General features: G+C 38.9%; 1 protein-coding gene across 7 annotated transcripts in view; it reads left to right on the forward strand.

The window, feature by feature from the left end:
- rhea (Talin_middle and talin-RS domain-containing protein rhea) overlaps positions 1 to 26,080 on the forward strand; it is a 162,618-nt gene that overhangs the window by 15,363 nt on the left and 121,175 nt on the right. For 6 of the 7 annotated variants that reach the window (XM_065237901.1, XM_065237903.1, XM_065237900.1 and 3 more), the window contains exon 2: positions 200 to 635. The exons of the other annotated variant lie outside the window; for it this stretch is intronic. The gene's annotated coding sequence lies outside the window, so the exon portion shown is untranslated. The remainder of the gene's footprint in view (positions 1 to 199; positions 636 to 26,080) is intronic. 7 annotated transcript variants of the gene reach the window in all.

Genomic DNA, 26,080 nt, shown 5'->3' on the forward strand with positions numbered 1-26,080 from the left:
GGGCGTGTTGTAAGCGGATCTTGCCGATGACGCTTGGTCTGATCGCTTGTTATCGCGTGTGTTACATTCCTCGCGCATATGGTGTGAAGGCATCCGTTTTCTTCGAAGCAGAAAATAAGCGCGACGTGATATCCAGAGTGTTTGGTTGATGACGTCATTTTTAAGAGTTTTGTTCGATTTTTTCGACTGTGATTTTCAGGTTTTATTTTAGCCTCTTGGTATGTGTGATGTGTTTTATTTTCGAATAAAATTTGCATGTTGGGTTGAAGATTGTTTCCAAAAGAAATCGAGATCGTAAAGTTTTTGTAAAAGTGATGAAAATGATCACCGATCGAAGCTAGTGAGTGAGAATAAATTTTGGAAAATATCTCAAATCAAAGTGGTAGAATAAAAAGTCGTGCAAAGGAGACAAATCAACGGTAACACCCACACCCAAACGGAGCGTTACCCACGTATAAATATCGAGAGTAGATCGAGAACATCGCTGACGGGGGCAGATCGCTCCACGCGCACCTCTCGAGCTACCAGCTTAGTAAATATAAGCAGAACACACCGAGCAGCACCCAAGGTGATCGTGCTGATCGAAATTATAAAATTGGACCACAGAAGATCCGACCTGTAGAAAGCACACACATGTAAGTCGATTGCAGCAATTCTTTCACCGCCGGTGCCGGCATTGGTGGTGTGATGATGCTACCGGTGCATTTTGAAGAAAACTGATCGATTTTCCACATCTTAACGGATTTTCCGTTCGGAGTTTCTTTACATCATTTGCTATTTTTTCCTCGCAGTCTATATTGGGTCGGAAAATCGAACGTTACTGCCGGTAGAGTGACGAACGGCTTCACCGCCCCGAGACCCTATTCCAAGCATGGGGTAAACAATAGCTTACAACGCTAATTTTTTGCAGTATGATGCTTCACATCGTAGAGCATTTCTGAATAATTTTCTTTATAAAAAAAAAAGTGCTTGGAATAGGGTATCGGGGTCGCTGAAGTCGCTCTCCACCGAAACATACGAGATTTTCCATAAAGCGCAAGCTGTTAAGCGTTTGGCGCGTTTCCGGTGTACGGCATTCACGTTATTAGTGAGACATCCATGTTAGAAGTATTTCATTTTTGCATAACCACCTACTAACAATAAAATTTGTAGGCAAAGAATATTTCATTTGGAAAAAAAAAACCATTGCATTTTGCAACTTTTACTCAATCTCGACCATGCATCTTCATCGAATACTGAAGAATCCTGGAGTGAATTCCTGGTCGTTTCTTCAGAGATTCTCTGGGTACCACTGAATAGAAAAGAGAAATAGAGATGCGCGAGAGTTTGGGTCTTGTCCATTTACGGTTATGCTGTTTTCACTCTCTCTTCAGTGAATGGAAGGGCAGCGTAATTGTGCTACCATGTCACTTCAGAGCGCCAAGGAGCACTACCGTTGACGTCACGTTACTCAGGTATTCGTTTGTGTATAAACAAAAGATGCTGTGCACGTCTAGAAGTACATTTATTTAAAATAATTATTGTAAAACCAAATTCAATGTCATATAACTAAGAAATCCAAAAAAGAAGTACGAATGCATTTGGTCTTCCGGGTCTGAAATTGGCCAAATTTGTGCTTCGTCATTTGTGTACGCTTTATTAGATGCGATAAACGTATCTACAGAACTACAAGGGACAGCCTTATGGGGTTGTACGCAATGGTGACGTAGGGCTACGTGATCTTATATAATAAATCTTATTTGTTAACTGCAGCAGGAGCTAATAATAGGAATAGGAATTTAAGCGGGGTTCTCTCTGATTATACTCTTTAGTATGACGCGTTTGACATAGATGGCTCAAAGCGACTCATGAAGCGCTACTGATTCCGATCAATAGCTGTGCGGCTTCTTCCACCTTCTATGGATGCTCATGTGGGCTGCATCTCGCTGCTTGCAGACAGCCTTTCGTTGTGTACTGGAGAACACTGCACTCACCACGCGGTGATTGAATAAACACCGTTTGGTGAGACCGGATGGAATTCAACTTAGAAATCTGTGTTAGGGAAATCGCTTTTCGCAATCGGTGATAATTTTAATTATCAAAGCAACAGTTGCACATCCGTGCAATTTTCAATAGTGACATTTTGTAAAAATGATAAAGTTTTAAATTTAACAAATGTGTAGAAATATACCTGATCGATTGGCGAAATCTTTCATAATTTTGTTACATGTTCCATTTTCGGTTTTCCCAAAGTGTACCCAAAGTGTACAAAACGATGAACAATTATAGCGGGCTTAAATATAAATTACTCAGCTCACTCAGAAACTTCTTTATTTTATGGCTGATCTCAAAGGTGGATGTACTCGGAAGGAAATAGATCTACATTTTGTGTTGACCATTGTTTGCATTCCTTACAGTTCAGCTTCGAACCTGTTCGGATACGGTTGTGTATAAGTTTATTTCTGTTTTGTGCGTGCGTTCGCTGATTTTGCCAGATTAGCGCTGGCACTCTGCCTCCCGGACGGTTATACGTGTGTGATTGGTGGTTTTCTCGCTTTCCGAGAAGTTTTGGAATCGAAAAAGAAAACGTGATGCATCATGTTTGCAGGCATCAGAAGAAGTGTCGCTATCTGCGTTGTTTGTTTTTTTTCTTCGCTTGTGCTCCCGGTACAGAAATTTGTGGCGTCGCGTGTGATAGTTTTTGATTTCAGTTTGTTTACGCGTTATGATTTTGTGAGCGGTCGCTTCGTGTTCGCGTCATGGAGCAATCGACTACATTCGACCAGAGGATTGATCCCCGTAGGGCGGGTCTATGATCGGAGCTACTACACCAAGCGTGACATAGCTGCTTGCAAGGGATTCAGTTGGACTGATTTGGTGAGATTGTTCCATTTTTCTACTTTTGTCTATTTAAACTTAATTTCTATGAATGCGTATCGTTTGGAATCATTTGATTCGGATGAGACTCTTAACTTTTATTTGTTTACATTGTGTTTCAATTGGTATTCTTAAGAACTTCATAAAATAAGGTTTCAATATTTAAATTGAGCAGATCGACTAGCCTGGTGGCTGCCGCTTTTGCTTACTGAGTAGAAGACCGTCGGGGATCCACATTGTAAAGATTCCCTATTTTCAGCTTTTTTACAGGCTGGAGTTGTTGTTTGAACCATTTAGTTTATCAATTTAATTTATCTGTATAACAATTATTCACAAGCATTCTTCCAGGTCAATTCAAGAATAGTTTGATGATGATAAATCTTCCTAATATTCACATTACAGTTATGACCCGATCCTGTCAATCTCTCCGCGCATCAGACTGTTATTTTTCAATAATTCCACATAATTGTAATTTCATACCTTCCTCCTTCAAGATGAATGTTTAAGATACGCATACTTTGCTAGCTGACAAAATGGGGTCATTGCTGTATAATTATTCTCTTTTTGCAGCCTTCATTCAGACTGGATCTATTGATTTAAATTATTTGAGTTTTCTTCCAGCTCTTTGATGACGGAACATCACTAGATTTATACTGTAATGATTCACTCTTACAGCTTTCACCCTGGTTTTGTCTGTTGATTTGATTTGTTTGAATTGGTTTTCAGCTCTTTGGTGTTGGCAGTCGCGGGCGATCAATTTTGCTCATGCTCATGCTCTATGTTCATTTTCAGCATTTCGATGATGGAACGTCTTCAGATTTATATTATAAGGGGGCTTATTACGGATGTCACATCACGGTGAAAAGTTGTCACTTGTCGTCACGGTGAAGTGATTCACATTTGATTTGTACGGTAATCACGGCTCTTATTCTGAGTATCACTTTCTTATCACCGTGTAGTGACACCCGTAATAAGGCCCAATGATACACCATTTGGTTTTGGCTTCGGGCAAATCCAAGTATAATGCATGATAACACTGATTCATTTAAAACCATGGTCGCATCACTTATCAAGGTGAATCCTGATCCAACGAACCCAACTTACTAACAAAATCTCCTTTTCTGTGTCTTTTGTTGGAAATTTCAGGGTTACATCTTCCTTATTGGGAGCTGAGGAGACATAGAGCTGCATCATATTGTATGTAAAATAATTATTATTTTCATTGCGGAATACCAGTTTTTTTATCCATATAAATGTATTTTCATTATTACGTATTTTAATGTTCTGATATATTTCATTTCTCCATTACATATGTTTACTATATATATAAATAAATACTGGCTTGGGAGGGAGCATCAGGGTATCATTTGACCTGAAACTGGACGATTGGAGTGGTATGACAACCGGAGTCTAGGAGGGAATAAACACTATCATTTTCTTTATCCTACCGATTCGATTGTGATGGTGTGAATTCTACTCCAACAGTTTCAGTGAGATTGACGCGCCCTTCTTAACAAACCATCCTGTAGGAAGCTTAATAAGTATTGCGAATTGCGTTATTCGATTTGTTGGATCGTATCGTTGGAAGGAGATTCTTAAATTCCCGTGGATTTCGCGTAAGTGTCTCTGCTTACGGGTCCACCCCACCGTTTTTGGCCCTTCATACAGCGATATTGTGAATTCAGATCGGTAGCTCAAATTGATCTTGCTATTAAGTGGAGCTGCATACAAGACAAGATCTTCGAAGGGATGGTGGCTACCTTACATACATACATACATACCATTGTTTGCATTCCTTACTCTCAGCAAAACTTACAAGGGAACAGAAATAGTCCACAGACTGCACACTTACTTGCATCAACTTGCAGTGAGCCTGTTACTGTACTTTCTGCTGCATTTCTTTACTGCTAAAAATTACAGTGAATTTGGAAAATAATAAATATGAGAAAAACATATTATTTATACATGGAAGCATCATTTAAAATACCTCACCTAAGTGAAGCAGTGCAGTGCTCTTCAGTGGTTTCTCAGGCGCTCCAACTCTCGAACAGAAGTTTCACCCCAGTGATCAGTTTATCCCCGGTTTACGGTAACATTTTAACTGGTTTGTATGTAGGGTATCTACTCATTTTGCTAAATAAAATTTGCAGAGTTTTTCGGGTTTTTACAGAACTTCTCGGATAATTTCCATGTTTAATTTCAAAGTTCGGCATTTCAAACATTTTTGATAGTGCGAAACTTGAAAAATTATTATGTTCCCTAATCTTCTCTCTAATTTCCCCCTCCATGTCCGGAATATTTAATTTTAAATAAAGCACCCTGAACCTTGATGTTTTTTTTTTCTAAATACAGGATCATATGATTTTCAATGCATGAAATCTTAAAAAATCTAAGCCCATAGTTGCGACTATAGAGGGTCTAGTATAAAAGAGGAGCGGATTCAAAACAAACTACCTTGGCAACCTATGCCTATGTGATTTCTAGCAGCACTGCTAATGCAATCAATATAGGCGCTGCTCGATTGGCTCTGGCTTTGACAGTTCATTTGGCTCAAAACCAGCTCTCTAGTTGCGACCTATCACAATCAGGGCGTCACAATATCAGCTTCAATCGACCACATCGATGCGACGAAGAGACTGCTGGCTTTATTTTTCTGTTAAAGTCGAACAGCTTCGCAGCATTCTAGAACCTCAGTCGGCGTGCACAAACAAATGGTCAATCGCTTGTCTCTCTTTCTCCCGTCGCTCCATTGGTCTTCCTTTCAAGCTTCGGTGAAACGGATGAGCGAAAGAGCGCTCGACTTTGATAGTTTTCTCTATCATGAAACACATCAACAGAGGTTTCATGACGTAGGTATATGACGGAAAATGAAATAACAAATTTAAAACATTTCTCTCGTGAAAACACTTGAAGATTACACGTAATATTTTTAATTTATCTTCCATCCATATATTTATCTAAAAAGAAAATGATCGAAAACGGGACATAACGCATTTTAAACAAATTGAAAGAGCGGTGATAGAGTGTTCGTGAAAGGGGATTGGAAGCCATAATGAGGTTTCGTTTAACTAGAAAATCGACGTTAGTTACATCGAAAGCGATGAGCAAAGTAACGACGAGAAGTTCCCTTCTAAACGTCCTGCTTTTTTATTTTCGTTTCTTGCTGATAGTCTAGCAAGGCGTTATAGAAATGAAGCGTCGAACACGTATGTATGAGAGAAACAAAACAGGAGTTCATTTTAGAGCTTCGAAAATGTAGAGCCCTGATCACAATCACGATCGTCAAACAGCCGATGGTAGTAACGCTTGGTACATTCCTACCACCCATCAAGTTGACAAAAGAAGTAGAAAGCAACTGGTGAATGTCGTCTTCGGTGGTGATCCATCACCGATCTGGTCATTTCCGACAATCACGACACTTATCTGTGCTCGTTTTGAAGCAGTTGCTGTGTTGGTGAGTGAGCCCATCAGCTTCCGTTCAATGATGCCAGCTTTGTTTGTAATAGTACGTTCAGACTACAGAGTTATAACATGTTATAGTGCTATCTTGATTGTGGTTTCTGTGTTGAAGTTATTTCACAACCGTTATAACATGTTATAACTGCGCAGTCTGGACAGCGTTTAACTCACACAGTCGCGAGTGCCGAGACGAACTTGGAATGCGTAGGCATTGTTTTCATTTTCTTCTGTCGTTGCGCTTTTTCTCATCATCGTACTGCAGAAGTCTTGACTGTTTTCGTTATGCTTTACATCACGTGTCACGTTTTGCCTGTGATCAGCGTAATGGTACTGGTATTTGTTGTTTGCCATGGCTCTACCCCTCACTGCGTTACAAAACGTTCTGTCATTGATAGTCTGTCGATGCGCTGACGAGTGTTGAATAAGGGTCATGATATTTTGCATCACTGTCTAATCCTCAGATTTTACATTTTTTCCCAAACTTTGAATCTTGATCCTTTTTTTGTGTCCAGGATCTCTTTTTTAATGGAAAAATTTAATTCTGTTATAATTTCTTCTATAATACCATTGGATTACACTAAAACCATAGGGTCCCGAAGAAACATGCTCAATCAGTTGGCTCAGGAAGTACCAGACCTTTGGTCTCAAGCTAACTGAAGCACTCCTCGATAGATAAGCAAATCCACGAATCCCTAATTAAACTCTGTCAAATTTATAAGGTGAATCAAAACAAACACAAACTTTGACAGATTCTAGTTTGAAAATGGGGTACGCTTATATATGTTATAACTGATGTAAGAACTCAGCAATCACCAACTACCTACTCGGGGGTCAAACATACAGCACCCGGTCGACTCAGGCGACAAGAGCAAGCTCCGGAACACTCAGGGTTGGCTAGCTACCGGGTAATCAGAGGGTTTCGCGATACAAAAACGAAGAACTTTCACTTTTCTTTAAACGCATATATTCGCCACTTTCTGTATTATGTGCGTGTTGTTCTGTGTTCATAATTTCGTGTAATATGTGTCGTGTAGCCTAATCGCGTTGTTCACTGTACCTGTACATACCGCTGCTGCCGTTGATGGTGAATTGGGATGGTCGACACAGTGAATCCTGTCCTATTGTGCGGCCGGAACTCTCGCCAGATTGGCGAAGCGAGCGGATGACGGGCCAGCGGGCGTTGCTGAACGGTAGGATGGCAGGCGTCTTCCTTCGTTGGTACGATCGGCCGACCGTGGCAAGGCCACCATGGTCAAGCCGAGAAGGGAAAACTCCTTTGGGATTATGGCCTACGTTTGACCAGATAATGGTGTTTGGTCCTTGACAATTAGGCTCGGAAACTGTTTCCAATTTCACGAGCCGGCCGTGTGCTGACGAATGACCTTTTTAAGGTCCAACACAACGATGCCATATATACAGACTTCTGTACACCAAAAAAGTGGTCACCCTTTTTTAATTGTATCCAAAAAATATCAAATGAAGTATTTCCTGAAGCTAGAATTAATGCAATAGCTAGTTAATATTTGTAACTATTTTTATATCTAATGAGATTAGAAAAATCGTTATTATAATTAAAGTTACAAGGGTTCAAAAAAGATAGTGTCCACCTTTATCGTGTACAAAAGTCTGTATATCTGGCATCGTTGGTCCAACATAAAAAAGTCCTGAACGTTAAATTTCCTTAGCGTACACTAGCTGCTGCTAGAGGGTCCTGGTTCTCGTTCAAAAACGCCAACCACTGCACTTAGCTAATTAAAAACGTCTTAGCACACGGACGCCTCCCAATTTTCCTTCATCCCGTCATCCTAATTTTGTATGGTTGTTTGTAGTTCTATGGTGAACATAACGTAACGGCACAACATTATCACAGCGGTGCAGAACACTATCATTTCTTTGGTATACCGCTGTGCTTGCACAAGAAACGTGAAGGTTCTGAATATATAACATAAATGACAAAAACCTATGAACTTGTGACCAAACGGTTACAATGTACTTGGGACCAATGGGCTAGTCGACTAATGATCCATTTTATAATCGTTAGTTTCGTATTGATTGTTGATAATACCCTTGAAAATCTTGTGCAGAACACTCTCTGAATTCACTTTGCAATGCTCTTCATATTATTTAATTCTAGCAATACCCCGAAAAACACCCTTGAAAAAAAAAAAAACATTTGGAGGTCTCTCAGCATGCCCTTAGTATTCTCCTGAAATTCCCATGAAATTACCATAGGAATTCATTTTTCATTCTGTTCGGAGTTCCCGTAAATTATTTGCAATGCTTCTCCTAATTTCCATGGAACCCTCTTTTGAATTTTCTAAAAATAAGACCCGAGATATCCTTGGAACACTCCTCAAAATTCCTTGGAAATTTTCCTCTAAATTGTGTTGGAACTATTCTCGGAATTCAGAATTCAATTCCCTTGGAATTACCTTAAAATTTTCCTTAAAACTTTTTTGAAATACTCCTAAGTAGAATTATTTTTAGTATTATTGTTCTTAAAAACGAAACACCCAAATTAAATTTATTGCATGGTAGTTCGTTGGCATGCACCCTATTTGATTATTGGAATTTGAGTGTTTATCATTTTCAAGGTAATTTGCATTCTATTGAAAATGCATAAGCGTTTTAAAATAATGATAATCAAAGGAAATTATAATTTTTCCATAAAAACAAAATTAGAGATCCTGGACACAGAAAAAGGATATAGATTCAAAGCTTGTGAAAAAATATAAATTGGGTTCTTTAATTTTGATAAATTTGTCGGTATTTATAGATCATCTGAAAGAGTTTCGTTTTCTGAGCACAACGATATTTTTTTCGACCCAATTTACATCCATGTCGATTTTTAAATCAAGATTTAAAGCAAAATAATAACTTCACTGTTTGGAAGAAACCTAACAAAATGACAGCTCGCTCTCATACAAGGGGCGCTAAGGTCGAGGGGGCGACACATCTAAATCTCAAATTTAAATGCTCAATAAATCTCACACTAGCGAATAAATCTTCGAAAAATCTTCTTTCATTTCTCGCATCTACTTGGATCGCGCATCATCTTTTTGCAGGAAATCTTCAAAATCGTGATAAATCTTCTTTCTATCTACTCAGCGTACGCGCAGCTAGTCATAGCAAAACACAATATTTCCTGCATCGTAGATAGAGTCGTCCCCCTCGGCAAAGGTGGTGATTTTTCTAATGTTAGCACACTTATTTAAAATAGTTCCTGGAGACGAGCCAGCCAACGGCTGAAAGTCTCCTTAATAAAGATATAAAAAAAAAAGTTCCAGTGCTCCAAAATTGACGAAATTTTGGATTTCGTTTCCATTTGTAATGCAGATTACGAAAATGCAATAACCTCAATACCGCTAAAGAACCCAATTCTGAGGCTTAGATTTTTTTTAATGTCATGGTTTGAAAATAATATGATCCTGTATTTAGAAAAACTGTGCTTTATTTAAAATTAAATATCTGTTAATCATATTCAACAAACTAACTTTCTGGACAATCTTGGTAAAAGATTGGCTGCTATTCCGCATGAACTGTTTATTTACATTCTCCGTAAAACAGTTCTCCTGGCGAAATTCAACACCACCTTGGTGACTGTCAACTGTACAAACAAAGATCCATCGAAATATGACACGAGTGCTATTCAACAACAACAACACACCACGAATTGAGCGGCATCGCCTGACGAAGCAAATAAGTGATAAATTTATCTATTTCAATAATAATAATAATAATTACGATAAATGTCTGCTGACTTCATACCAACCAGTCAAATCGGATCTTTGAATAGTTTACCGACAGAGAAGAAAGCGACTACAATAAACTCAAATTGCACGCGATTGCATTTCTGTTTGACAAATCACCGCCATTGTTTATGCTGATGGACGCCAGTGTGTCCAGCATTGTATCATTTCTGTCAGTTTCCGATTCCTGTCGATGGAGTTTCAGTATCTATGCGCAATGCACGGTGCCAATTCACTACCAATTGAACCAACGATCATAAATTAATCATTCATGATGCGCGATAGTCGTCGTTCATTGAGTTGTCAATTGTAGATCTAGTGAGTGTGCAATATGGCTGGCTAGGTCGTATTGTTCTATTGTTTCACTATGCCAGCACGGCGCCAGAAATGGCGCGAAAGTCATTAGCCAGTTTGTGCTTGTTCCTACCTATTAATAGTAGTCACGATTTGCCCCTACTTTGACAACGACAGTTTGGCAATGAACCTCTGTGTCTCGTCGTCGTTTTAGTGTGTCAATTGGGGTTTGCCTGGCAGCTTTCGGTGGTGAATCACATCTTGTTTATTTTTGAAGTTCTTTGAACCAGATCGTTCGTCACCTCTCTGTGATCTGATGTGACGTCATATGAGTTTAATATTGAGGAGGGCTTTTCTGTTGAAATTAAGATGAATCTTCATGTTCATTAAGGAATTGCCATGTGTCGTTGCGATTCCCTCGATTGCACACCACCAGCTGAAGTTTAAATCAAAACTTGACGACGAACGGGGAAATAAAAACAAAAATGTAATAAAATCAAGCGGAGAATTGCATCACACTTTGCGGCGGCAGAGAGCATAGAGCGGTACGGTTTCTGGGGACCGGAATTGAGATTCAACCCACATCGCAAGAACGCGTATGCACGATGCCAGAGTGTTGTCGTCAATTCAAATTGTTGATGACGTAGGACCACTCGAACTCCACGAGCGTTTATCACATAGGTGGGGGAAGGTACAAACAGGAAGTTACATTTTTCGCGTGTCTTTTTCTCTCCGAAAAACGACGAACCAAGGGGGGTACGCCGTCGGATGACCGACCGGAGGCGCGTGATCTATTTTTAAAAATCCGTTCTGTCGGAAATTGACGTCGCTCGAGCGAGTCGTGATCTTCTTAGCTCTTTTCGAAGGGAAAACAGCGAAATCTGGGACATTTCTACACTCCAGCTGCGATGTTGCACAAAATCTAGAGCATACGTCTGCCGGGGATCGGATTCTCCGGCCGGCACTAAACGAGCAATATCGGGCGATGATTGAAGATTGTTTAGTTTCGGTTTCGGTCTAGAATAATATTCCGGTTGAGGTAGTGTTACAAAATGGGCCGACGGACATGCAGAGCGACAAATCAGTACGTTAATGCGTGTTTTGTTGGAATAACGGGGGAAAGCAATAGTTTGAATGCTTGTTTAGCTTACAACGCTCCTTTAGATTGAAAAAAAAACTACGGTCTTGTATTAGAAACTTTAAGATGTACCTATATCGATAAAACTTTTCATTTATGATTGATTTACATCTTGGACCATCCTTGTTTTCGTCGCCTTGATCAGAGCATTGGTGAAGCCGACAAGTTCAAATTTACATTCCGCATGCTTTCGAAAAAAATCCCTGATTTACTCTAGAATTTTTAGACATTCCCTGATCGTCTCTAGAGCTTCTTTAGAAGTTCTATAAATGTAGGTGTTCCCTTGAAAGTTGTAGGTTTGTAGTGGATAGAGGCGATATTATGAATTTGATTCATAATATCGAGTCTATCGACTACAAAGATGTACCTTGAACTTCTCTTAACTATATGTATTTGAAATTCTGATGAACCCGCCAAGAGACGGACGAACAACTGCCTGTTAGGAGGCCATGAGGGGTGGCGATAAAAATGGCCATCATGAATGGACGGTAACGGGCCCGACCAATGGCCGACCAATGGCGATAAAATACGAATGGCCCGGGCAAAGACCCAAAACGAAACAAGTTAAACGGTTGATCATTTGAGTCATTGAAATCAGGCCATTGAAATAAGGAAGTCTTTTTTTTTACATGATCTATTTTCCGTCGATCTTGGTTTCCGTATTGAGTACCAATGCTACCGACGCCAGTGAGGCAGCTCCCACACCTGGACACTACCTATTGAGCCATAAACTCATGGACCAGGGGACCAACGGCTTTACTGGCGTGATAAAAGATTTTATGCAACAGAAAATCCCGACGGCGCCGACTGGGATTGAACCCAGGCCCTTTGGAGTGAGAGGCAATCACGCTTACACTACACCACTGGTGACGCTAAATTAGGAAATCTTAAAGGATACTCAACAGACTTACTTACATCTATTTAATTATAGATTATATAGATAGTGATCTGGTTATCCATTTAAAATATAGTTAGAATTAATTATTTGAAATACACAAAAAGGAAATCCATGTGTGATAATGACAAATGAGCGATTTGTATGGCTCCAAAATGTTCATGGAAATCTATGTTCAAGTTAAACACGCAAAGGGATGCCCACCAATTATGACTCTCCGAAGATGCTATACCAATTCGATTGGAAATGAGTTTTCTGAAAATAGCCCCGCTTTCAGCAGATGAAACACAACACAACACCCACTTGAGTGAGTAAATCAGGGCTCGTACAGGCCCTTGGATGTGTGGGTAGGTAACTTCGAAGAGGTGCTGATATTTTTTCAATTGGCTCTGGATATCTACCCGCTGTGGCCTGAACCGTCCCGTCGCTCCGTGGGCAGCGATCAATGACAGTTTTGCACCCCGCACAAGTTGTTGGCTGTTGCTAATATTGCAAGAGTGGATCAGTATCAGTGTCTACACACTTACGAAAAAGTGCAGAGGCGAATTCCAACTCTCTATACTTATGAATGGGATGGTTTGTTAGAGTAGTACAATACCAAAACTTGTTTGTCGGAAATATGCAAACTAGGTGATATCACCGACCGCGACCGATTGCCACGTTCGGTTTGATCCGTGTAAGATTTTATGAATGAACGGCGTTTAGATCGAGTTTGAATCACCGTGTGCCAACATAATTGGCTTCAAATTCATACCATATGTAATCCTGGTTTACCCATTCTCGAAATTTTAATAAATAAAGCACTCGACATGTTTTGTTTACACATTGTAGCAGCCGTCAGACGCTCATTAATTTGGAGTTATTTTTAACACTGACCAAGAAACATCCTCAATTTTAACATCCATTCGTGTCCCAGAGAGCGCGAGTTTCTCAAACATTGTGCTGGCGAGTAAGATGTTGAGTGGACGCACGCGAAGTCGACAGTAATGGCTTCATAAATAGTTGGATCAGACGCCGGCCAGCAATTGGGTGCTACTCGTCCACGACGCAACTAAGCGGTGTAGTCATTTTCAAACTGATAAGCTTATCTGTTTACGTTTCGCTTCGATTTATCCATTAGGACTTGGGCTGTGGAAGTCTATAGGAAAATGCGCAGGTCACACCTCAAGGTAAAGTTGACCCCGAGACATTGACTATTGAGGCAGCGGCGGCGGCGTCGCACTTTATGTGACCATAAATTGCAACTACTATTCTGCGAGCTAATGCTGTCGTCAGGGAAACGCTGAACTTGCATGCACATTTTTTATCGTTTTGCCGGACAAACAAGTCCACCCCGGCAACGCCGACGACGATATCGCGTTCGCGCAAATTATTTGCTTTGCTAAGGATTGCGCCCGTCGCTCGCCTGTCTCCCGATGCTTTTTTGTCCTATGTGCTGAGGAATTCATATTATTGGTTTGAACTCGCGCTTCAAGACTCAAAACACAAAACACAAAGAAGTAAAATGCATATGTACGTATGTTACGTTCGTTCGTTGATTTGATAGCGTATTTACTTTATGACGGAAAGATAAACATTATCACGTTTCGTGCAGACCAGAAATGGGACTAAGAGGAGGGAAGTGAGTGATGGATAGACTGTGATGGTCGACTTCAGTCTGAGTCAATGTAACGTTCGATTGAAATGTTGTTTGTTGAGTTTAAAGGGAGTCTCGAGTGTTGGAAGTCGTGGTTTATAGAGTTTTAATTTTTTTTTCCAGTGAACTGATAGGTAGATAGTTCCAGCTGTGGGATGTTTGAATCATAGCAGATGTTTGTGAGTGTATGTTGGCTTTACGGTTGTGATTGTGAAGAATGAAGCATATGTATAGAATTTCAATAGCTTATGTTGCACTAATGAACATAGTTAACTTACGAGCTGAAAGTTAGAACCATTAGGTCCATGAGGGATATTGAGTATGAAGTAGTTAGTTTTTTATTAAATGTATTTAAGTCCTACGTTTTAAGACAATAGATGACATACACTACACAGTAGGCCAGGAATTAAATCTATCAGGGCAAAATTAATAACGCTCTGGGATTGCATCCAATTGAGTTAACGTCTTGAGTAAAGTTTCTTGGATTAATTAGGACTACAATTTGGTGGAAACAAATAGTTCAAGTTTTGGCCGCAAAGTTGGCGCAGTAATACAAACTTTTTTTTCGCAAGATAGAAGTTCGCTGTCTTGGGCAAGTTGTATAACGTAAAGTTTTATGAAAAATCTCTGATTATCGTCAAACAACTGAGATGTACGATGTTTTATAAAATTTGCTGTAAATTCACGTTTTCCGTACTATATTTTGAACAATCGTTAGGCCGTCCCTTATTTTCTGAAATTCGACCAATTTGTAAATTCAACCTTTTAAAATGTTCGTTTTGGTTAGAAAACAAACATATAAAAATTTGAAGTTCGTACGTTAACGTTTAGAGGTCGCTCATCGGCTATAAATGAATGGTAGTGTAGGAGACCCCGATGCCACGGCAAGCACGCTTCCGTAGTGTATGCGTTATTGGTAAAAATACATCGTTTGTGGGTATTCCTCAAACAGATCATGGAACGTCAAATTGATCTCATTTGGTGTAAGCAACTTTTTCAAAACATAGTTTAGATAGATACCAGAAATGGCTTGAAAATTTTCTTTGCGCAATACCAGCAGCATCTGGATTGAAACTTTCGAACTCCTTAAGATCCGCTATAAACACTCCAACTATGAAAGCGCATACTACAAGCAATCCGGCCGGGTCTTTGTGGAGATGAAACTGCGCCCTAAAGAGATACATCTTTAGACTAGATAGCCCGTGCCATCCAGCGCGCAGTATGCACAGGTCCCGGTGCATGGAAATAAATTCCTCTTGGAGGAACTTTGCCCAAAAAAATGATTGTGCGATCCAGAAACTCACGGTAATCATCCCATTTCGTCCAAGCTACGAAATATCATTGAAATAATAACATTTTCTTATCATATGAGTTAAGATAAAATACTCACAATGATGTTGTGTTCCGCGAAGCTTGCAATTTGAGTTATGCGATTTCTCAAAAAATGTGGTAATTCGGATGTCAGCGGAACTTCGTATTTTTCCTTATCTATTGACTTCCAGTGGCTTTGAAATTGCTTGAATATAATAATGTCGGGTCGGCTTGTCGACCCCATGATCGTATGGAAGACACTTTCTAGGGCTAGCTCTAAAATATGGTGCCTACAGGGTAGCCATAGAAGGTTCGCCTCAAGTTGGCGCTCTATCCACGAAGCTGCACCGTTCTTCCAGCCTTTAATTAGTAACCGTGTTTGAAAATCATTAAGTAGCAAAAAAGGAAAGTAACGACTTAAGCAACTAACCTAGTGTGGAAATAAAGTTAAAAAGATATCATAAATACCTGTATTGACACTGGTGGTGTCAAAGGACATAGCTTTAATTCGATCAGTTAAGTTCCAAGCTTTAATCAATTCCACAACAGCTTCTCCGATGGCTTTTCCTGTCCCTCTTTCAACAAATGGAACGCCAAGAAGCTGTGTCGTACTTTTTCCTGTCACAAGTACTGCTTGGCAATCAACCAGTTCCTGCCCTATCAAATAACTCACCACTTTATTATCTCAGTGAACTGCAAGGATTTCATCGGGACTGAAATTCTCCATCAATTTCAAGAACGATTCAGACCGGTATTTCTCACGCAATCGATGCATAGTGGAACGGTTGATGTTAGTGTTCTCTAGATCAACCCCAAACGATTTTGCAGCTGCTGCCAGAATAACTGTGGCAGAATCTGTGCTTACTTTTGCTGCATCAAGAGCCTGGGATAATTCTGGTCTCGTCGTGAGCGATGCTCCACACGCTCGTCTGCATCGTCAGGCTCATCATCGGATAGGTCGAGTTCTACGAAGTCGGCTATAATGAAATAAATTTACTGCACTGTAATCAAGCAAAGAAACTGAATATTACCAGTTGTCAACTTATTTTCACTTTTTCTTCGACGTTCTGCCAATAGCTTTTGCCTCTCTTCTTTACGCTTCACTGTTGCCACCTTATTCTGCATTTTGGTAGCAAAAACCCCATCGCCAGCAATGGAACCTACGCGTCGTTGGCCATCTTTCTGGTCCTTCAGAAATGCTATGTCTTCGATAATCGCCTGTCTTACACCAGGATCCGTTTCTTGCTGGGCGCTTCGTTCCATTTCCGGTATTGCCATGCTCGTCAAGCTTGGTTTTAAAATATGATTCGCGTTTTATTTGCAGTTATTCGGTATGCAGTGTTTCAATTTTCTTAATACAGTGAATTTCCTGAACTACCGGTATTTTTGATTTCTGCCAGAAGCACAACACCTGTTTAGCGGTATTTCTAGCACTCAATCTGACCGGAAGCCTTGCGGATCGATGCTGGTAGTAAAAGGTAGCTAGCACTTGCCGTATTGTCGGAAGACGAGCTCCAATGATAACTTCACATTCAGGTCCCATAAATTTAACGAGAGTTTCACTTCTAAGTTTATGAGCCATTTTGAGGATGCTTTTCACTGCTTGAAACGACGCATCTAATCGCACTGAAATAAGGGTTGCCACTGTTAAGACAAAAACTGGATACTGTCGTAACCGGACAGAGGTTTCCAGCCTTTGTCACGGCTACACGAAAGCAATTGGTTTCTCGCTACCTGAATTGTTGCCGCTGCTACTGTTACTGCTACTGCTGTTACTGCTGCTAGTACGTCTGCTTCAAAGTTCGTTACAAGAATGACTTCATTAGGCATAGGTAAGCACTATTTATATGTAGCTAAATTTTCACTTGTTTCCAAAGCACTGTTAGTTGCCATGGAATTTCCCCTAACAAACCAAGAAGATTTCGGATCCAATGCCTACTTCCGCAACGTCTTCTTTCATTTTCTTTTTCACATTTTACGCATGACAGCGTTGTCCTATTTTTGAAAAGAGAGAGAGATAGAGCTTTCATTTACACTCTTACATTTGCTTGGAAGAAGAGTGACTATGTAACATACTGTTTTATGTTGACGTTCAGCATACGTGTGCGAGTATCTTTCCATGGTTTATACCATGGCTTCATGGTGATACCTATGCAGTGTACACCAAGGTAGCGTGGTCGCCGAGGCATGGGTGGTCTCCTACACTACCATTCATTTAGAGTCCTCTAAATGTTAACGTACGAACTTCAAATTTTTATATGTTCGTTTTCAAACCAAAACGAACATTTTAAGAGGTTGAATTTAGAAATTGGTCGAATTTTTGAAAATAAGGGACGGCTCAACAATCGTTCAAATTAATAAAGAATCCTTGATCTGTACTGATCAATTCAATCTTTTCCAAATCAATGCTTTTAGTTTTAGAGTACTAATATATATATATATATAATTTTCTAAAAATTGCGCAAATTATTAGGAAATATGCCAGCCAACGGCTGAAAGTCTCCTTAATAAAGATATAAAAAAAATAAAAATATTAGTAAATAACATCATATAGACTTTTATTCTTCAAAATATCTCAGAGGTATATTGAGATATATTTGAGATATTTGGATTGGAAGCAAATGATATTTTTTTTTTCTTACAAGATTTTCTATTATTTATTTTTAATTATTTAAAAGACCAGGGTGGGCTTAAAGCAATGGTTTGAGTTTAGTATCTTCAAAATTTAAAAATGCAAAATCTTAGACATTTGATTTCCAGAAATCCATCTTGGGACTCCGACTCTCTATAATACCTAAATAATTTTCTTCAAAACACTCTTGAAGTTATCTAAAGAAAACTCTTGATTTTTGGTCTGCCACTTCTAATTTCTAATAATTGTGGCATAATTACTTTAGATTTCTCCTCAGTTTTCTTCTGATTCTTTGGAATTTTCTTCAGCATTTTATTAGTATTCCATCAAAACTTCTATGGAATTATTGCTTAAATAACTTTTGAAACTGCTCAGGAATTCCTCAAGATATGCTTCAGAACTCCCATGGAATTAGTTTCCATGAAATTCGCATAGGAATTGCATTGCAATATTCCATGGAATTCCTTTCAGTTTCTCCTAAGAATTCCCCTAGAAATCTCCTAATAATTCCAAACAAGATCGACGGAAAACAAATCAAGGGTGGGTTTTAATCAAAACAAAATGTCTTAAATTATTTGTACTATGACGAAGAACTACATGTTGCCATTTTTTACTTATTTTGTTCCATTCCAATTTACTAACGGATTAAAAGTGTGATCGAAAATACTGTTTTTTTATTGATGTAAAAAGATCGAATTTTAAATTCCAAGAATATAAAATTCTACTTAACTCCCGCCCAGGGTTAGTCTTATGCACCATGCATTTTTTTACATGTCATGCAATGGCAGTGTTGGGAAAATATTAAAAAAATCAAATTTCACCAATGCCCAAGATCACGCTTGATTATCGTAGACATAAATCTACAAGCAATCAACTGCGGGTGATATTCGCATTGACACCACACACATTTTGACAGTTCCTAATGGGGTTTTGCGTTGGAGTGAGAGAATAAGAAAAAGTCCGCCATGTTTCACACCTCGTTTCACACATAGACTGACAGTTACATATGAGATTTCTCCATAGAAGTAAAGAGTTACAGAGCTCTCGTCAACGCCAATTACAAGCTTGGATATCGTAGCTACGAATTCAAGCCGACAAACCTCACCAGTTACAATTCTAACCAAACCGTGGTGAGTTTGAGTTTCATGATATTTGCTTTACACGCGAATACAATCCGAAACGACCGTCACTGCTGGCAGCAGCAGCTTCGTGTCTGCCATCGGTGAAGAGTATAGAGAGATAGCAAACTATACTTTCTCTTTCTAAGAAAACGATGTGCAACAGAATCATTTTTGTGTGGAGTCAACCATCAACTTCATTTTTACATTCTGTGAATAGTTTCGTAACATTAAATTGACTTGTAAAATCAATATCAAGCACGATATTTTGTTCCAATAACACGCATGACATTGAGAGCGTATAAGAGCGGCAAAATATCATTTGATTGATGATTTTGCCAACACTGTGCAATTGTTCATCCGATTTTTGTGAAACTATTGTCACATGATATGCAATACTGCACTCTAGTTTGGAAAAAAACAATCAATATCTTCAGAGATATTAGTCTTCGAAGCCTGCTTTACTAAAACGCCCTGAGCTTAAGAATTTAAGTGCTGTTCGTAGTTATTAGTCTTACGTAAAGCAGTAATTTTCCTCTGTAAGCTATATTTGTACCTAAACACTTATTCTAATGCGAAAGCTATTGATTTTTTTGTGCCGAATCAACATGGATGTGTTTAGAAACGGCTGGACAGTCTCAATAGGTCGAAAAAACGGTACTGTCCTGGTCAATGACCATAGCTAGAATGGTTAGCCCATTTATAATTTCAATTCAGGAGGATTCCCCCTCATAAGTTCTACTTCCTAATATTAAATCTTTGTTGATTCCTACCCTAAACAGTTGGTTCTTCATACAATTGATCAGAATATCAATATGAAGCTTAGTACAAAAAGTTTATAAGAACATTAACTGAACTTCGCGCGTGAATAATAGATAAATTAATCACTGAGTTCAACTGAATGCTATACACCAGAACAAGTTCATCGATGACATCAAATTTCAATCGTATCGTGATTTCGAGATCTTGAAAGTATCGTCCAGGTTCACACTAGCAAAATAGTGTTGTTCATAATGTTTGAAAACTAAATCTTTCTCTCGATACGATAACATCATCTCGTCGAAGGTAACAACGTGACAATGACACCCCTCCTGAGCAATAAACACCGGACTCCGTTTCCAATCAGAGGTGGAAGTATTAACCAACCAAAACGGTCCATTTGCTACTTGTCTTAAGAGACCGTGGAACTTGATTGGCTTCGCACCCTACATCCGTTAGCCACCCCCGGTTGAGTCCAATCGGCAATGAAAAGCATAAAAACTGACGTCAGCGCCCACACACAAACACACGGCCTGGCCTGGCAATGGCCAGGGCGTTTCAATCGTCATCGCATTATAGGCCCATGATGTGGTGTCAAACTGGCCAAGGTCATTCGCTGTACTGAGCGATCTGATCGATGCGTGGTGGTAGATGAACGGGCACTTTGCGCGCTCTCCAAATATGTCCGGCTCCGGGAACCGGTTCTTTGTTTGTTGTTTGAATACTGTTTTGAAGATTCCGTTGCTGATTCCAATAACAAATCCCAATGTTTCTAAAGCAGTAGGTCAGTGAAGAACGGATTTAACTCCTGATGAATAAAAGAGAAAATTTCCGATAGGGTTGACCTACTTGAGAAGTTTTGCACACCTTCGAAAGTGATTAATCATTCAATTACAGAGCAGTAGCCGTGTCTACCCAGTCTGAGACAGAGAGATACGGTTGTCACCAGTCGTGAAAATGTCGTTGGAGGTTGAATCTTACCGTCATTTGGGGTGCCTTGAGCAAGTTTGCATTTATCTTTCGTTAGTTAGTTTAGCGATTCAAATTTTTCAGCAACAATTTGTTAAAATTATGGCAATTTAAAAAAAAAATGTTGACGATTTCGTAGGACAAAATGATCTCCAGTAACGGTATAGATCGCAGAGAGCGTCTCGACCAAATAACGGAGGGCCATAAGTGACAGTTGATGTATTATGTTGCAACCTTTTGGCAGGTGAACACGGAACTTGTGTTCACCACACATTATTTGCAGGCGTTGGTCTTTGGCAACTCTGTGAATGTGTATTTACCTACACACGACGGCGAGTCGGTTCAAAGAGGTTGCTAAATTTTAATGACGTGTGAATAATTGGCTCAAGCCGGAGACGGTCGGTCATATTTTGTTGGGGTTAATAATAACAGAAAGCATGACAGATATACGAGCTTATGACGATGATGGTGGAGCGGTAGTGTCTTTTGAAATGAAGAAAAGGTTGTAGTTTGAATGAGCAAACCGAGTATGAATTTTAGAAAGATCATCAATTAAGAAAGTGTAGTATTTGGTTCAACAGTTTTTTAAACTCTTTAACGAAGTTCACTTAGCATATTAATTAGTTGAGCGATTGAAAACTTAGAAGGATTAGAGACTAGAGTTGTGGTGCATTTTAGAAAATTACACAACTGTATATCCTCTATCGATTATACATTGAGCTGGCATCAATAAATATCTATTGTATAAGTTATACGGACTATATCATGTACTGCGTAACAGAGTTATGAATTAAGGCAATTTGCAAATTCATGCAAAAACAAACGTTTTTTCTGATCAACTCTGAATAATAAACTGAACATCTTGCTAGTTAGGTGCACGCTCAAATGACGTAGTATATTTTTGCTTAATTTGAGGCCATCCCATATTTTATGAAATGTTGAGCAAAGAGTGCTGTGCTTGTGGATGTAAACAAAAAAATTCCCTCGCGTAAAATTTTTGGATTTAGCGTTGTTCCGGACTTTTTTTTTTAACATGCAGATTGTATCAGACGGCCAAGAGGTATTTCAAGGCTATATTCGGGACATTCCGTGCTAGCTCTATCACAAACCGGATTACCCCGTGAAGCAAACCGTCTAAAATTGCGACTTCTCCTCTAACACATCAAGCCAGCTTGTTAGGTTTACTTGACCAGATGTGGTGAGTTCTTAATTTCCGAGTACTAGTACTTAATTTCCGAGTACTTAGTGATACTACAAACATTTCCAACTCATTATATACGCGTCAAGCAATTCCGCTTGATTGAAAGTTCCCGTACATTATTAATGATTCCCACATTGAAATGTATTGGAGCGGGGCTTATCGTATACGAAAATAGCTTCGGAATACTTGCGTTCTTGAAATGGGCTTTTGGAGTTGCGATAGATCTGTCACCATCTAACTTTCGGATTTATAATATGATTATTTATATAAAAGATGGTTGCAGGATAATTTTATCCATAATGCCACTGGCAGTCAGTGGGAGTTAGATTGTAAATACACACACACATCGCATATTTTTTATGAAATGCTGTGTAATATATGCCCGGCCTGTATATGGTATAACAGATCGATATGAATCAACTAAAGTGATGAAATCGGATGAAACACCTTCCACAGAAACCTATTTTAATCAAAGCCTCAAACGACTCATTTAGTAATGAGACGAATTGAGAACAAGTTTAATGAAAAACTGATGCGTAATTTTTGATCCGTTTTGTTTTTTTCTTGTGATTTGCGCCTCTCGCTGTTTTGCGCTCGCTTATGGGCTGTTTACACTTATGCTAGTACACTAGCTCCACTAGCTCAACCAACTAGCACGAATTTCAGTTGCTTTTAAAATCTCATGCTGGTAAATGCTGACGCCCTGTTCACATTATGCTGGTTTCTTTCTAGTACAGTGCTAGTGCACTAGCGCTAGCTAATCCACACATATGTAAACACCACATTAAGGAGCAACAACAAGGTTTTCGGGTTTAGAATGCTATTTGTTCAATTGAATAAGTAAAATTACTACTTAAATGAAGAGAATTGTGTTGTGTATAACAGTGACCAGTGCTGCAAAGTATCAATACCAATACCTGCAAAATGCTGATTTTAACTAGCCCCTTAATGTCAGTATCAGCCGGAACAGTTCCAATATCAATGTCACTCGCCTCAATGTCAGTGGGCAAATGACATTGACATCGTATGGAACGTACTAATATTCAAGGTTCGGCGGCAAATTTTTCTCATATACGCCAGCTAATCGAGTACTGATCTTTAGAAAACTCATCGGTACTATTAAAACACTTCAACGGTTACCCGAAATAGTTTATTTGTTGAGATTAAAGTAAGATTTTCATATTTTTTCTAGTTATATTCTTATGGACAGTAATATCAAAGCATTACCGGCTGATGTCGTGCTTTCTACGAATATCAGTGTCAGAAGCAGTGATGGAAAAGTTCGCGAAAACTCACTATGACTCGCGAACTTTTCCCTTGGTGAACTTCGTGAAATATCGCGAACTTTTCCAACACTGGTCAGAAGTGAAATTCAGTGCTGGAGCAATATCTAAAGTCAATTGACATTGTTGACAGCACGCAGCACTGACAGTGATCCAGAGTGATTTAAAAAAAAACCACACGGACGATAAAAAAGTGGATTTAAAATGTGGAGTAAAATGTTCCGAACATTTTCAGGAAAAACTTCTTGAATATGAGGAAAATCGGGAGAGGTTTCTCTTTGGCTATTAGCAAATATTATAAATTAACAATATGGTTCACTTCCCAAATTCCCATATGTTTCTGAAAAGACGCACCAGTAATATCCTCTCCCGGTGAGAAAGGCGTCTAAAACCATTCATGGCATTATTATTTAAGCGTGTAATTAATTCATAAGTGAAGTAAAATAAAAGGTGTGGCAGACAGTATTAGCATAGAGGTAACTCTAAGACCAGAAGGTTCCGAAGAAACGAGCTCAACTTTTTGGCTCAGCTCTGTTACTATCTTCGATCCCTAGCTGATCGATGCACCCCTCGAAACATATGAAAATCCATGAACCCCTCATTTTAGCTGTCAAACCTTCATAGCGAATCAAAACAAACATTGTGTAGTACTATTATGGTACGTTAATCGATTTGCTTGGGACCAATAGGCTAGTCAAGTAGTGAGCCAATTTAAATTCGTTAGTTTCAAATTGATTGTTGGTATTAGCTTTTTCATGCATTTTACACGCCTACCCTGACGTCATGAAATTATACTACGTTCAGACTATAGTTGATATCACGTAATATAATATCCAGAACAACATGTGAAAAGGGCATACAAGCTTTTTGTAAACAAACCTTTGTAGGCCCTTTTCTCACCAACCGAGGGTTGCCCATGCAAACCAGCAATATCATCGGGAAGGGGAAAGTGTCCCCAACCCGGTGATGTTAAAGGTTTGCGTTGGTGTCATATGGGTGGCGAGAAAAGGGCATAAGAAGGTTTGTTTACAAAAAGCTTGTATGCCTTTTTCACATGTTGTTCTGGAATATGATATCAAGGATCCCTATATTACTTGATATCAAGGATCCCTATGATACTTGATATTACTATAGTTTAAATATACTATTAGATTAAAGGTGAACCAAACCAATAAAAAAGGCAGATTATATCTGCCTTCCCTCTTTACATACCAACCTGGGCTATACAAGGTGTGGAGATCTAGCCCTGACGAATGTGTTGGTAGAAGGAAAAATGTAAACTTTGCGGGAGACGATGGTGACGTCGTCATAACACTCGAAAAGAAATTTGCGAAATAAGAAGAATAACAAATCCTAGCTATTTTTGCAAGATGATTTTGCTTGATTGTATTCATTTGTAAAGTCGCCGCGAAATATCAGCTGGTGATTTGTTAACTCCTTACTAGAAAACAGGCATAAACTCACAAACCGGCTGCTTTTTCATGGTATACAGTGTGATAGTTCAATAATTAATAAATTATCTCAACATTTAGTGGCAGACCATTCATAAATTTTGATAACATACATAAATTCTTTAATCCATATTAATTTTCTTATGCAAGCGCCGATCGAAACAAACGCTATGACGTCACTACAAGGGTGATTGAGTGAACGAAACAAACGAATCGTGCGAAGCGGAATGAAAGCCGAGTGAAAAACGAAGTGCACCAACACATTCAGGCCTACAATTCCACACCTTGTATAGACCAGGTTGTTTACATACCACATTGACAACTGACAGGAAGCAAACTTTCTTAACGCTACACAGAGAAAAAAAAATTACCCTAAATTTAAGTTCTTTTCACTTAATTTTGGGGAATTTTTAGTTTTGCATCCCACTCTCACTTTTTGTTGTTGTCAAAAACGAAACGAGAGATTCGACTTTCTCATGACTATCGTTCAATAAGCTACTAGTGAATATATGAGATATTCTCAAATTTGAGTCAATTGAACTCTCGATTGAACTTAATTTTTGGTAGAAAGTGATTAGTTTTGCCGTTGTCAAATGTAAACTATTATAAGCGGTTTACTGAAAATAAGCTTATTGAACGGAACATGGGAGATGAGTGAAAAGAACTTAATTTTGGGTAATTTTTCGGTTCCGTGTAAGAATCTTTAATCGAAAATCAGTCCATCCTAAAAGTTACCCAAAAATGTGTAAACATGCTATTACTCAAACTTGAGTAAGCGTGCCTATGGAGGAAACTGGATTACGTTTACTTAGATGAAAACATTTGTCAACTGAGTAAACATAACTCATTTCGATAGAATCGAATAAATGCCCCATGAATGCTTTAAATAAATTATTTCGTCCGGGAAGAATATTAAAACAACATTATGAAAATGATAATTCTGTTTATATTGATACAAACGCACTATTTGTTGGAGTTGTATACCTCCTCAACTAGCTGCTGATAGCTTTTGCCATTAAGGCTATTACGTAGCTGTTCCATTTCACTGCTTCACTTCTAAAAACTAATTGCTCTGCTGTGATTATTGATCAGGATTACTCAAAGTTTACTTTTCTTCATTAATTTAATTTTAACTATTCCCACGGAATCCATATGTTGAGTGAAAGTGAACTCAATTTTGGGAACGTTCTCCAGCAACATTTGAAAAGACATATAAGCCAAACGTAAACAATGCATTTAAAAGTCGGGTGTTCACGGATTACAGCACACTTACTCAAACTAACTATATCATCTGATGAAGCAAATGCTGGTGTTGGTTTGCCAGAATGA

The sequence above is a fragment of the Ochlerotatus camptorhynchus genome, unplaced genomic scaffold (genome assembly GCF_037179485.1).
Source record: "Ochlerotatus camptorhynchus isolate MF236.1 unplaced genomic scaffold, CSIRO-AGI_Acam_v1.1 ptg000658l, whole genome shotgun sequence".
In the NCBI taxonomy this organism is placed as follows: Eukaryota; Metazoa; Arthropoda; class Insecta; order Diptera; family Culicidae; genus Ochlerotatus; species Ochlerotatus camptorhynchus.